At 39.3% G+C, this 15535-nt stretch overlaps 1 long non-coding RNA gene across 2 annotated transcripts in view; it reads left to right on the top strand.

The window, feature by feature from the left end:
• LOC123382123 overlaps positions 1 to 15083 on the top strand; it is a 32745-nt gene extending 17662 nt beyond the window's left edge. Inside the window, exons 2-3 of one of the 2 annotated variants that reach the window (XR_006590034.1) lie at positions 11555 to 11718; positions 14978 to 15083. This is a non-coding gene — a long non-coding RNA (uncharacterized LOC123382123). The other variant, XR_006590033.1, reaches the window with a different exon arrangement.
• The last annotated feature ends 452 nt before the right edge of the window (positions 15084 to 15535 follow it).

Genomic DNA, 15535 nt, shown 5'->3' with positions numbered 1-15535 from the left:
CTAGGGGCGCCTGGGTGGCTCAGTGGATTAAGCGGCCGACTTCAGCTCAGGTCATGATCTTGCAGTTCATGAGTTCAAGCCCTGCTTCAGGCTGTGAACTGTCAGCACAGATTCTGTGTTTCTGTCTCTCTCTGCCCCTCCCCTGCTCACGCTCTGTCTCTCTCTCTCGAAAATAAATAAAAAAGCATTTAAGAAAATTAAAAAAAAAAGAAAATAGTGCCTACCATTAAGTAGTTGCTCAATAAATCTTTGTTGAATAAGCTGACTGATTACATTAGGAATCTGGTGGAGGGGAGGTGTGGGGGGATGCTGGCTGGCTCATTTGGTGGAGCATGCGATTCTTGACCTTGGGGTCATGAGTTCAAGCCCCACGTGGAGGATAGAGATTACATTTTAAAAAAGATCTAAAAAAAAAAAAGAATCTCAGAAGGGGGAAACAGGGTAGGAATAGAAACAATAATTAAATAATTGTCCCCAGACTTAAGCCTGCTGGTAAAATGAATGAAAAGAAACCAACATCTAGACTAACCAGGTGACATTATTAAATATTTCAAGGATAAAGAAAAAAGCCTTCAAGAATCCAGCCAGGGAAAAACAAAAACAAAACAGTTTATCTCCAAAGGAACTGAACTCAAGCTGGCCTCAGAATTCTGCAACGCTGTAGGACACAAGTCAAAGCATATCCCACAGAATTCTCAGGGTAAATGTTTATAATTTAAGAATTAAGTGTAGACTTAGCCAAGTTGTCATGCAGTTGTGAGAGCCTCAAAAATAAGTGCTTGGGCTTAAAGTCTCAAAAATTAAACCACCCAGATTATCTGTTCTGAAAGAAAAAATGGCTCAAACACATACTGCTGAATTAGAACTCAAGAAGAGAGAAGAAAGTCATGGGATGAAAGGACTTATGCTTAAAAGATCTTTGAGTGTCAGGGGCGTCTGCGTGGCTCAGTTGGTTGGGCGTCTGACTTTGGTTCAGGTCATGATCTGTGAGTTCGAGCTCTTCATTGGGCTCTGTGCTGACAGTTCAGAACCTGGAGCCTGCTTTGGATTCTGTCACCTTTCCCTCTGCCCCTCCCCTCCTCGTGCTCTGTCTCTCTCTCTCAGAAATAAACATTAAAAATTTTTAAAAAAAGATCTTTGAGTGTCTAAAATGAGAGAAAATACAGAATATAAGAAAAAAGAAATTTGTTTTTCCAAGAAGAATAATCAAGGTAGAAAGGGCCAGATTGCACTAAAATCAAGCTGGGAGAGGTGGAGAGTGGGAGGTAAAGAATGAGGGGAGGACACCTGGCTGTCTCAGTCAGTAAAGCATGAGATGTCTGATCTCGGGATCAGGAGTTCAAGCCCCATGTTGGGCATAGACCTTACAGAAAGAAAGAAAGAAAGAAAGAAAGAGAGAGAGAGAGAGAGAGAAAGAAAGAAAGAAAGAAAGAAAGAAAGAAAGAAAGAAAGAAAGAAAGAAAGAAAGAAAGAAAAAGAATTGGGGGGATGCACCTGGGTGGCTCAGTCGGTTGGGCGTCCAACTTCAGATCAGGTTGTGATCTCACGGTTTGTGAGTTCGAGCCCCGTGTCGGGCTTTGTGCTGACAGCTCACAGCCTGGAGCCTGCTTCAGATTCTGTGTCTCCCTCTCTCTGTTCCTCCCCTGCTGTGCTCTGTCTCTCTCTCTCTCTCAAGAATAAATAAAGATTTAAAAATTTTAATAAAAAAAAGAATGAGGGGGAATAAAGTGTGCTAAATACTGCATCTTACACTGGAGAAATCAAGAGCTGTGATTTCACTGTGATATTGAAAAGAGGTAGTTTTCTTTAATTTAAAGGTAGGCAAAAAAATAATAATAAAGTAAAAATAAGTGTAGATAATTTTAGAATAAAAACAGGATATATATAACTTCCAAATCATTAAACAGACTTTATTTTTTTTTTAATTTTTTTTCAACGTTTATTTATTTTTGGGACAGAGAGAGACAGAACATGAACGGGGGAGGGGCAGAGAGAGAGGGAGACACAGAATCGGAAACAGGCTCCAGGCTCTGAGCTATCAGCCCAGAGCCCGACGCGACGCTCGAACTCACGGACCGCGAGATCGTGACCTGGCTGAAGTCGGACGCTTAACCGACTGCGCCACCCAGGCGTCCCAAACAGACTTTAAAAAGCAAAGAGGGGCACCTGGGTGGCTCAGTCAGTTAAGCGCTCAACTCTCGATTTCGGCTCAAGTCATGATCTCGCAGTTTGTGGGATGGAGCCCTTCCACAGGGCTCTGTGCTGACAGTGAGGAGGTGTGAAGCTGACTTGGGCTTGTTGTCTCTCTCCTTCTCTCTCTGCCCCTCCCCCTCAAAATAAATACACTTTTAAAAAATTAAAAATTAAAAAATAAAATAAAAAGCAAAGAATACATAGTCCAGACAGTAAGAGACGAGAAAAAGAGAAAATTATGCAGAATATGAAAAAAAAAAGATTAAGAAAATAAGATGAGGGGTGCCTGGGTAGCTCAGTCAGTTAAGCGTCTGACTTCAGCTCAGGTCATGATCTCACAGTTTGTGAGTTTGAGCCCCGCATCGGGCTCTGAGCTGACAGCTCAGAGCCTGGAGCCTGTTTCAGATTCTGTGTCTCCCATTCTCTCTGCCCCTCCACTGCTCACTCTCTGTCTCTGTCTCTCTCTCTCTCTCTCAAAAATAAATAAACATTAAAAAATATTTTTTTAAAGAAAATAAGATGACAGAAAAATTCTAAAACATCAAAGTATTTATCCAATCTATCCTTGACTGTTTATGATAAACAGTATTTCATTTATTCACTTATTATTTCAGTAATATTCTGGAATATCATAAAGCCATTAAAATTAGGTTAGTAAAGGGGTGCCTAGGTGGCTCAGTCAGTTAGGCATCTGACTTCGGCTCAGGTCATGATCTCACCTTTCCTGAGTTCGAGCTGACAGCTCAGAATCTGGAGCCTGCTTTGGATTCTGTGTCTCCCTCTCTCTCTGCCCCTCCCCTGCTAGTGCTCTCCCTCCCTCTCTCTCTCAAATATGAATAAACATTAAAAAATAAATGAATAAACATTAAAAAATAAGTAAATAAAAATTAGGTTAGCAAAGTATATGGAATGTCATACAAAATATAACAAAAAGCAAGATCAACATTATTTCTACATTAATTCCAATTTAATTGAAGATATAGAAATGGACAGGCAGTCCTGCAGCATAATGGTTGATTATAGACTTTAGAATTGGATCTAGATTTGTGTCTCAGATCTACCATTTACTAACTGATGACCTTAGGCCAACAATTAACTCTCATCCTCAATTTACTCACCTGTAAAGTGAGAATGATAGTATCTTCTTGGAGAACTACTGAGAAGATTACAAGAGATAAATGTATAAAAAGGAAATCAAAGTAACTGGCATACTCAGTAAATGATAACTAATATATACGTGTGTGTGTATTATATAGAGACAGAGGTTATACAGTATTCAGATTATACATGTATGTATGTACATATATTGCATATGCACACTAATATATAGTTTATATAATGTGTTTATATGTTATGTATAATAAGTCATATATAATATCTGTGTGTGTCATGTTAGCAATGGTTATCTCTAGGTGGTAGAATTTGGGGTGATTTTTATTTGTTTCTTTATACTTTTTATTTCCTCTTCCTGCTTTTCTGCATTTTCCAAAATTTCTACAGAGAATATGCTTGCTTTTGCAATTAGAAAAAAGTTATCATTTATAATTAAAATATATGATAAAAAGTTTGTAGGGTATCAGTACAAATAGAAAGAATATATTATAACCATCCAAAAGCAATATCCATTCTTAGATACCTAAAATGCACAAAATTATCTGTAAATGCAGCAGTGTCTCTCAAATAGTCTGAGTTCAGTTTTAGCAAAACAAAACAAATGTCTTTTTCTCTGAATGGTGAATGCCTTGGAGTTACTCCAGAATAATATTGAATTATTCACATTGAATGGTGAATGCCTGGAGTTACTCCAAAATAATATGAAATCGAACTTTATTTCAGAAAGGATTTTTAAGACTAAAATCCTACAAATTGAATCAGTCCTGGTATGTGTATCTGTTCCAAAAACCAGTCTCCAAATTTACAGAGACTAGGTCTGGCACTAGGAGATTAAGATGTACTGGACAAATACTACTTGATGGTGAGGTTAGAGGTTTGGGGGGCAGGGAGAGTAGAGAATGTTGAAGCCCACCACCAATCATTAAAGTGTTATTAGTAACATCCATTTCCACTCCAAGCGATCTTCACCAGGTAGTGTGTGAAACACGACATTTCATTCATTCATTTAGTCTTTCAGTTAATATTTATTTCTGAGCCTATTGTTATACATGCGGCACTGTACTAGGGAGTGGATTTGCAGCGGAGAACGGGGTCCCTGCTCGCATAGGGCCAAGAGCCTAGTGGAGACGACAAATACTTATACAAATGGACATATAGTTGCAAATTGTGATGAGGATTACAGAGAAGAGTACAGAATATTATGAAAGATAATTGGGGGAGGGGATATTTTAGGGTAGGAGAAGGGAGTGGTTCAACATGACCTCTCTGAGTAAGTGACATTTCAGCCGGAACCCAGAAGATGAGTAAGAGTTAGGGGAAAAGATGGGGAAGAGTGTTCCAGGAAAAGAAAATGGCATATGCAGAGCCCATAAGGTAGGGGAAAAAAAGTTTGGAGCCTTGGGGTAATTGAGAGAGGATCAGTGCAATCTCTTACGGAAAGGCATGTCTAGGCTCCACTGTTTCTAATCTCAGTAATTGCACAGCACAGTGCAGGATACGAGGCATAGGTCTTACTCAGATCTGTCACTTAGCTGCTCAACTTTATTGCTGAGCCTTGTTTCGACATCCTTGAAATGAGAATTATGAGTTTCCTTCTGGAGCTTGTGAAAGTGCAATATATTTCATCTGTAAAATACTTGCCCTTTTTATTGTATTACTTAAGCGTATTTATAATGGAATCATCAACAAAATGTGGCATTTTCACTCTTAAAATGCCCATTCTGAGAAAAAGGAGTAGGAACTCTCCAGCAGTTTAGGAAAGTGAGAAGAAGGAACAATAGTCACTCATGTGCAATTGTCATTCAATTCCAGAAGGCTAATTATGATCATGAGCTAGGTCATCTATTTTTGTAAAAGTAAACTGTTGTTTACAAGGAAATGGTCTATTTGAACCTTAAGGGGAATCCGGTGGCTTAGCCTGAGAGTTTCATTGTGAAATTTCTAGATCTTCATGGTTTTCACTCAAATATATTCCTACTTTTAACCATGTGGTACTTAGATACGTGTCACAATCAAAATGACAAAAATCTATCCAAAGTCTTCCCGTCCATCTTACACTTGTCTTAACTTCCATGTGCCAGGCATAATGCTGAACGCTTGCACGCAATAGTTCCGTTAAGCCTTGCCGTAACAGCCTTATGAAATCCAGTCTCATTATTTAATTATCCAGTTATTATAAATAACAATTCTCATTATTTACAGTAGTTATTCTATAATGTGGAAACCAATGCTACTAAGGTAGATGCCAGATTAGGTTCCTGTGAACCTGTGGTCATAATATTTTTTTCAGCTGATCAACAATACGTAACTTTGTTTTCTGTGTGTTGCTGTTTAAAGATACCATATTTAATATATACTGACTCCTTAACATTGCAATCCTAACCAACAGCACTATAATTCACGCCTGAATGAAGCTTATCCAATACGTGTATTTTCTCCGTCGTCTGCTTGGCAGCCTTTTTGTACTTGGGAACAGTAGACAGCACTTCCCCAATATGCTTGGAGGCCATCTAATTGGTGAAATCAACAGAAAGCATAAAATGCAAAAAAATGTAACACTATTTAGTGTTAGACCACACTATTTAGACCACAAAAAGGACACATGTTTACAGTGTGAGAGCCGAAGCGAGAAGGCAGATCTCAAGCTGGGAACTTGCAAGGTGGACAACTCAAAATTTTCACTGCCCTGGGAGCGACTGGGTGGCTCAGTCGGTTAATCATTTGACTCTTGATTTCAGCTCAAATCAGGATCTCTCAGTTTGTAAGTTCAAGCCCCACATTGACAGCGCAGAGCCTGCTTGGTATTCTCTCTGCCCTTCCCCTTCCCTTTCTCTCTCTCTCTCTCTCTCTCTCAAAAATAAATACATTTTTTTTAATTAAAAATAAATAAAAAATAAATTTTCACTGTTCTGCACGTGTCCACAAAGAGGCACAAAAGCACCACAAGTACTGATTTGGGAATTACAAAGAAACTTTAGCAACCAGGCAAATTTACAAATACAGAATCTATAAATAATGTGGATCGACTGTAGGTTTATGATTTTCATTATTCAGATGAAGAAACTGAAGATCAGAGAGGCGAAGTCACTTTCCCAAGATCATTCTAATAAAAAGTGTTAGGGGTGCCTGGCTGGCTCAGTCAGTGGAGCATGCAACTCTGATCTCAGGGTTGTGAGTTCAAGACCCATGTTGGGCATAGAGATTACCTAAAATAAAATCTTAAGTAAATAAATAAATAAGTAAATAAATAAATAAATAGCGGTAAATATAGGATTCAACAGTTCTGCTCAACTCCAAAGCCAAATGCTTCCAACCACTATTATCTCCTAAAGTCTATTAATAGGGAAACAGTTAAACAAATTATAATAGTAAAATCCTACAGAAAGTTATGTAAGGTGATGTATAGGTGATACCTTAGTACTACATTCCTATTATTTAATGAGTTACCAAATGAAATCATAGGTGTTCTACAAAGATCTTTCTATTCATTTTCTCACTTGATTCTAATAATCACCCTGTGAGGTAGGTGCTGTCTGAATCCCCATTTGATGGATTTGAAAATTGAGGCCCAGAAGAGTTATGTAACTTGTTTAAGATCATACAGCAAATAAGAAAAGCCTATCTCAAGCTTTTAACCACCATATTATTCTAAATCCAAGAATGAGCAAGTGACCAAAAGAGCAACGAAAAGACAGAAATTGAACATTGGGAAAAATCTGATAAAACAAGTAAAGATTAGGGGCACTTGGGCGGCTCAGTTGGTTGAGCGTCCAATTCTTGATTTCGGCTCAGGTCATGATCTCATGGTTTTATGGGTTTGAGCCCTGCATCCAGCTCTGCGCTGACAGTGGAGAACCTGCCTGGGAGTCTCCCTCTCTCTCCCTCTCATTCTGCACCTCCCCTGCTCATGCTTTCTCTGTCTCTTTCAAAATAAATAAATCAACTAAAAATTTATTTTATTTTTAAAAATTTTTTTTAACGTTTATTTATTTTTGAGACAGAGAGAGACAGAGCATGAGCAGGGGAGGGGCAGAAAGAGAGGGAGACACAGAACCCGAAGCAGGCTCCAGGCTCTGAGCCATCAGCCCAGAGCCCGATGCGGGGCTCGAACTCACAGACCGCGAGATCGTGACCTGAGCTGAAGCCGGACGCTTAACCGACTGAGCCACCCAGGCGCCCCTATTTTATTTTATTTAAAAACATTTTTTAACATTTATTTATTTTTGAGATACATAGAGAGACAGAGCATGAACAGGGGAGGGACAGAGAGAGGGGGAGGCATAGAATCTGAAGCAGGCTCCAGGCTCTGAGCTGACAACACAGAGCTTGATGTGGGGCTCGAACTCACGGACTGCAAGATCATGACGTAGGCTGAAGTCAGTGCTCAACAAACTGAGCCACCCAGGCACCCCTAAACTTAAACATTTTTTTAAAAAAAACAAGTGAAGATTATTAAAAAAAATAAGACAGAAACACAAAACTTTTTCAAGCACTCATAGTATATGACTACAAAGGAAGGGTAAGAGAAAGATGTGCTTATTCAATGAGAATCTATTTAGTATGCAGTTAACAGAGATTTTTACAAAATTTTAATTTCTGACCCTTACATAAAATTTTATCAACAGATTAAGGGATGAGAAAGAATAAACAATAGCATATATCATTGGGAATATGCTAAAGAATGGAATGTTCCATATAAATCTTTACAGAAACTTTTGTTGTCTAGTAAGCAAAACAGTCCAGATTGTAGGAAGTGTTAAATCAAAGGCTTATATTCCAGCCAGTGCAATGCCATTAGGTTTTCAGAAACAGCATGTCAGGTTTCATGTGTGAGCTACATAAGTGTTCAGGTAACTGTCTTTTTCCATGAGGGGTCTTCAAATTCCATTCAAATTTGTGGGAATGGGGTACATGTTAGTTTACCTAGCCAGAGGGCAACGAGGTCCATCTTGGAAAATCTGGGGACTAAAAATTCCTCTGGGCTGTCTTTCTCAATTAAGCTGCTTTTGGTTGCAAGCAACGGAAAACTCCAGCTCAAATGATTTAAGTAAGGAAAATTTAGGGGCGCCTGGCTGGCTCAGTCAGTAAAGCATGCAACTCTTGATCTCAGAACCTTGAGTTCAAGCCCTACGTTAGGGGTTGGAGTTTATTTAAAATAATAATGATAATAATGATAATAATAATATTAAATAAATAAGAAAAGTTATTATCTCACGTAATAGACAGGAGGTAGTGTAGTTACTAAGATGTTTAATTTAGCAGCAGATGACATTATCATGGATATAGGAGGTTTGATGGTTTTTTTTTTGTTTTGTTTTTTTCTCCCTTCCTTCTCTGTCATCTTTAGCGTGTTGGCTTTTATCCTCAGGGTTATCTCCTCATGGTTGTGTGATGGCTGCTGCAGTTCTAGGGTATCACATGTAGACATGGCCGCATCAAAAGAAACTTTTCATTCTGTATGTCTGTATCTTTCCCTAAGGGTCTATCTCTCACCCCAAAATACCTGTTTCATGCATCATTGATTAGAATTATATTACATGCCCATGCCTAAACCATGATTGGCTTAGACCAAATAAAAATTCACCTCCTGGAGATAGGAAGGACCGAGGTGTCCATATCTCAATAAAGTTGGGGTTCTGCTAGCAATAAAAAATAGAAGGGAGCAGCAGTTGGGAAGGCAACAAACAGGGTCAACCACACTACTAAATAGTGATTATTTAATGTCATCACACCCTTAGGCTACAGCCAGAAAATATACTGTTTGGATAGTAATATCCTGTATACTTAGGTGTTATTAATTGATAATAGAGCTCTTTAATAAGTCACTTCAACATCCTAAGTATACTTTTTTTTTTTTTTTGGTAAGAATAATATGACTAACTCCTCCCCCACCCCAATTCATTTGGGTGAAACTTGCCAACATGATGTCCCATTATCCACAAATACTTTAGAATGTAATTCCTACAAACATGGATGTTCTCCTACATAACTACAATCCATCATCAAAACTGATACGTGACTACCACCTAATACTCACAATCTATTCATATTGTCCCAATAATGTCCTTTGTAGCTACGGATTAGATCTAAGGTTTTATGTTGCCTTTAGTTGTGACCTTTAATCTGGAATAGTAGTTCTTTAATCTTTCCTTGACTTTTAATATCTTACACGTTTGAAGACTGTTGGCCAATGATTTTGTAGACCGCCTCTTAAGTTGGGTTTGACTGATGTTTCCTAATGATTAGATTCAGGTAAGGCAGGGATACCTGGGTGGCTCAGTTGGCTAAGCATCCAACTTTGGCTCAGGTCATGTTCTCACAGTTCATAGATTTGCGCCCCGCATCAGGCTCTGTGCTGTCAACTCAGAGCCTGGAGCCTGTTTTGGATTCTGTGTCTCTCTGTCCCTCCTCTGCTCACACTCTCTGTCTCTCAAAATAAATAAACAATTAAAAAATTAGATTCAGGTAATGCATTTTTGGTAGAATTTTCACAGAAGTAACATTGTATTTTTTCTCATCGCATCCTATCAAATGGTACACAATTTCAATTTGTGCCATTACTGGTGATGGTAACTTTGATCACTTGATTAATGCTGTATCTGCCAGGTTTCTCCACCCTAAAGTTTCTCTTTTTCACTTTGTAATTAAGTATTTTATGGGGAAGTATTTTGAGACTATGTGAAAATTCTGTTCCTCATCAAATTTTCACCCATTAATTTTAGTATTCACGATGTTTCCTGGCTGAATTAACTATGGCTACAATGGTTGCCAAATGGTGATTTTCTCATTCTAGTCTTCTTTCTGTGGTTATTAGTTAGCATTTGAATGTAAAGAAAATCTTTCTAGTCCTCCGGTTTGTTTATTCATCTATTTATTTATATCAATATGGACTTACAGATTTCTGTATAATACATTACTGTCATTATTTGTTTTATTTATTTAGTCCCTTTGAGCTGATTTCTGTGTCCTTTTGACATACCCTATCATTCTTTTGAGTACTTTTTTTTTTTTTTTTTTTTGCCAGAGTAAGATGTTCCAAGCTTATTTTATATTTTCCATATCCCAGCCTTGGAATAAGCTATTTCTCCCAGCATCCCTGATATCTTTTAACAGAGAGTACTATTTAGAAACCAAGATATGGGTACTGTGTGCTCATTGCTATTGGGTTTTTGCTGTTCCCAGACCCTCTAGAAGCTAAGGGTTGTTTATACATATATATGTATAGAATTTATGTTGTGTACAATATATAATATTGTTTACATGTATATATTGTGTACATATATGTGTATGTACGTACACAGACATTTGCATCTATAATATTTGTTTTTATGTCCGTTTCTATACACGTTAAACCTTGAGTTCACACTGTAAGTCCAATTCTAATATAATATTAGAGGGCCATTCTAGTTTTCTCCCTTTCTGTATCTGTGACTCCCACAGCGAAATATCCTCGATATTTACTTATTGAATTAATTCTCCCTCATTTTGCAAAGTGGCTAATCACCCATATCCATGATGCCTCCTCCCCAGGCAAACACTCTCCCCACCCCACTCCCACTGCAACAATGTTCACCCATTTGACACTGCCCTTTATGTGGACACCTGCTTTGCTCAGCGCCACCAAATGGCTTTTGGACTGGATTATTTAGGAAGAGAGGGAGTCAGAAGGACAGGAAGGCAAGCAAGAAGACAGTCAGGGAGGCACGTTTGCCTTTTTTTTTTTTTTTTAGATTTTTTTTTTTAAGTTTACTTATTATTTTTGAGAGAGAGAGAGCCCGTGTGCACCCGCAAGCCAGGGAGAGGGGTAGAGGGAGAGAGAGAGAGAGAATCCCAATTCATGCTCAGCGTGGAGCCCGACACAGGGCTGGATCCCACAAACCTGGAATCATGACCTGAGTCGAAATCAAGAGTTGGACACTCAACTGACTGAGCCACCCAGGTGCCTCTAAGATTTGATTGTTTAAGTAATCTCTACACCCAACGTGGGGCTCAAACCCACAACCCCAAGATCAAGAGTCACACACTCCACCGATGGAGCCACTCAGGCACTCCCATATGTTTGCCTTTGAATAAAACTTTTAGGAGACATATTTTAACCCAAAGCAGAACTATAGTGAAAAGTGTTGGATGCTCTGACAGGCCAGTGGAAATTTTATTTTGGAGGAAGCAGATCCTCATGGCAATCATTAAGTAATAAGGTAAGTATAAATACAGTTTAATGTGAATTCGGCTTTTTTCTCTTCTACAGATTTATGTTCATCATTTTTACATGAAAATAAATCATACCACTTAAGCTAGAGCCTTGCTGCTCAGTGTGACCCACAAAGAGTTGCATCAGCATCTTCTAAACACAGAATCGCAACCCTGCCCTAGAGGACTCAATCAGCATCTGCATTTAACAGGATCCTCCAGGTGATTCATCTGTACATTAAAATTTGAAAAGCACTGAGTTTGAACACTCACCAGTTAGTAGCAAAATCCATCCTGGTCTCATCTTACGAAATGTACATAGTAAAAGTCGATCTTCACTAGCTCCAGAAGTTAAAGATAAAAATACTGTATCTTGCCTCCTATACTATTTTTTTTATGCCCTTACTTCTTTCTTCTCTTCCTATCTGCCTGTCTGCCTCCCTCCCTTCCTCCTTTCCTTCTCTCCTTTTTAAAGTCTATTTCCCCTAAATAGTTGGTAAACACCTTTAGAATAGGAAGCATTTGCCCCGTAAGTTTACAGTTTAGTAGCCAGATACCAAAAAGTCTGGCTAGTGATTCACCCACTAACTTCTAAGGGAACTTTATTTATTTATTTATTTATCTATTTATTTATTTATTTATTTATTAAATGTTTATTTATTCTTGAGACAGAGAGAGACAAAGAGTGCGAGTGGGGGAGGGGCAGAGAACGAGAGGCAGACACAGAATCCAAAGCAGGCTCCACTCCAGGCTCTGAGCTGTCAGCACAGATCCTGACACGGGGCTCAAACTCACAGACCGTGAGATCATGACCTGAGCCAAAGTGGACGCTTAACTGACTGAGCCATCCAGGTGCCCCAGAGGGAACTATATTTAAAGACTATAGTAGAATCAAACCCAGTTAGATGGCTCTGCTCTCAGAGTTAGCTTCAAACGAAAGAACTGAATTATTTGCTATTATCTTCCTTATTGTGAAATGTCAGCATTTCAACTGTGGAATCAACCTGGATTCAGTCTGAGACTTGCTGGCTGTGTAAACTTGGGCAAGACTTTTAAACTCTCTGAACCTCCATTTCTATTTTTGGAGAGCTTAAGCTCATGGGCTTTGGAATAAGAAAGCCTAGCTTTGAATCTTGCTTCTTCCCATTCTGCCCTATATAGACTAGGGCAAGCTATTTAACTTCCTTGATCCTCAGTAAAATATAGAACCACTTTGCCACAGGAAAATGCATGCCAAATGCTTACCCAGTACCTTGGCATGTTATCTGTATCCAATAATTAAGTCTATGTTATTTTTCAATTTTGAAATAATGATAATCATCTGGAACAAAGGTTGTTGGGATAGCTTAGATGAGATAACACAGGGTCTGAAGAGTGTCCGGCACAAAGTAAGCACTCAGTAAATATTACCTACAATCGGTTCACAGGGTTGTTGGGAGGACCCAGGGGAATAAGACAATGTGACTCATAACCATTATTGTTTCCTCCAATAAGGGATAATTCTTCTTCTGGGTCTTATTTTATTTTATTTCTTTTAACAATTTTTAAAGTTTTATCTACTTAAGTAATGTTTACACCCAACATGGGGCTCGAACTCACAACCCCAAGATCAAGAGTCACGTGCATGCTCTTCAGACTGAGCCAGCCATGCACCCCTTACTCTGGGTTTTAGAGTGTTGTGGTTTTTGCTTTTGTTTTTTGTTTTTAATTTTTTTTTAATGTTTATTTATTTTTGAGAGAGAGACAGAAACAGAGCACGAGAGGGGGAAGGGCGGAGAGAGAGGGAGATGCAGAATCTGAAGCAGGCTCCAGGCTCTGAGCTGTCAGCACAGAGCCCAACGTGGGGCTCGACCTGAGCAGAAGTCAGACGCTTAGCCAACTGAACCACCCAGGCACTCTTGGGTTTTAGAGAGTTTTGACTATAGTGTCTATAGCCTGCAAGTTGTGTGTGTGTGTGTGTGTACGTGTGTGTGTTTCTCAAGCCATGCCACATTTTACTTAGTCCCTATACTTATCACTTATTTATACACTGGGATGCTACAGAAGGCAGCAGCTGGGCATTTCCACTAGGATCTGGCTGAGTAAACCTCCTCTGTACTGAAGATCCTGCTCCTGAAATGGCCAGTACCATCCAGTTCTTCCCAGATGAGTGGCTGGATTTGGACTGCTAAAAGGGAAAGGGGAAAGCAGAAGGCAAGAAATGACCCCAAAGCTTTAAGATAAACGGCAAGGACTACATCCGCCTAGGAAATGACTTCTTTAAAGGCCGTGCAAAGGATAAAAGGAGGAACAGTGGGAAGAACAGCATCCAATTGCTATGGCAACTGGAATTTTGCAAATAAATACTTCAGCATAGCTTGTTTCTCAAACAAACTGACCTATTCTTTCCGTTATTGGGTCCCCCTCCTGTTTCCTTATCCTTCCTTCATTAGTGTACACCCATTCCTATCTTACCTCAGAATTAAAGGAAAAATAATACTTGTTTTCGAGCCTATTTATCTACCCCCCCTGCCAAATTCAATCTGGCAATACATTGTTTATACACTGAGACAGGAAGTGTCCTTATTATAAATCAGGAGCTCTGTCCCTTCACATGTGTCATCATACCAAGGTCCTGGGAGGGATGGTAAGCCAGGAACCTCCCCCAAATCCTGACAGTCAAAACAATAAAGGTCTACTAATGACTTGTGAGTCACCCGATTTCTCTAAGCTTCCCTTTCCCGGTGTGCATGAAGGAAATGCTGCTCTGAAATAGCGGAAATGTGGGCAAGATCTGGGTCATTTGTATTCATAGTCAATTGACCCAGTTTGGACCCAGATTCCCTTTCCAGCCTTAGCTCTCACTGGTCTCCTGTGCTTTAGCCAAGCACGTCTACTTGTTCCTGGCGCACACGCTTCTGTGCCTTGGCTCATGCTATTCTCTCTGCCTGGAATGCCCTCTCCCCTTTTCTCCATTTCCTCCTTCTATTTTATCAACCTCTCATCTGTTTTATATGTCTCAAATCAAATAACACCTCTTCCGCAAAGCCTTCTCTGATTTCCATAGCTGGTATGGATCTTGCTTTTCTTGTTTGTGTTCTTTTCTGATATCTGTAGTTGTTTATTTCATCTGTATCTTTCATTCCACAGCCCCGCCCTTGGAAGAAATGAAGCCTGTTGAGAGCAGAGACCATATATTCTCCTTAATTCCCCACAGTCCCAAACTATAAATGGACTTTTTACTTATATGTAACCCTCCCCAGCCAGTGCTTGACTTATAAGTTCTTTAAGACCAAGGGCCATGTCTTATTCCCTATTATAGATCCAGCATCTAGCTTCTTACTTGGCACATAGTTGGTACTCAGAACAAAATAATGGTCGAATTAATGAATAAAAGTAGATGCTTTTTTGGTAATGAATTAGATTAATTTGTAAAATAAAATTTTAAATTATTGGGGAAACTGAGTAGTTACAGGTTCATGGAATTCCTTCATTCATTTAGTCAGCAGTGATGAAAGCAAATGAGGATCTGGACACCATGGAGCTCATGTTTTAATGGAACATGCAAAGAATTAACACACAAAGAAATAAGATAAATTCATATTATGGTAAGTACTGTGAAGGAAATAAACATGGCAATGAAATAAAGCCACTTTAAACAGGTAATAATAACAGGATGTTATTTGTAGGGTTTCTCAACCTCTGCACTATTGTCATTTTGGACTGGATAATTCTTTCTTTCAGGGGGCCGTCCTCTACATTCTAGAATGGTTAGTAGCATCCTTGGCTTGTACCCACTAGATAACAGTAACATACAACCCCTCCAGTTGTGACAGTCAAAATGTCTCCGGAAGGGTTCTGGGTGGCTCAGTCGGTCGAACTTCCAACTCTTGATTTTGGCTCAGGTCATGATCCCAGGGTGGTGGAATTGAGCCCTGCATCTGGTTCTGTGCTGAGCATAGAGCCTGCTTAAGATTCTCTCTACCCCTGCCCCTCTGGGGTGCCTGGGTGGCTCAGTCAATTAAGCCTGGGACTCTTGATTTCAGTTCAGGTCCTGATC

Source organism: Felis catus, chromosome E1 (assembly GCF_018350175.1).
Source record: "Felis catus isolate Fca126 chromosome E1, F.catus_Fca126_mat1.0, whole genome shotgun sequence".
NCBI lineage: Eukaryota > Metazoa > Chordata > Mammalia > Carnivora > Felidae > Felis > Felis catus.
The sequence above is the reverse complement of the archived record's forward strand: the minus strand, read 5'-3'. Positions and strand labels throughout refer to the sequence as shown.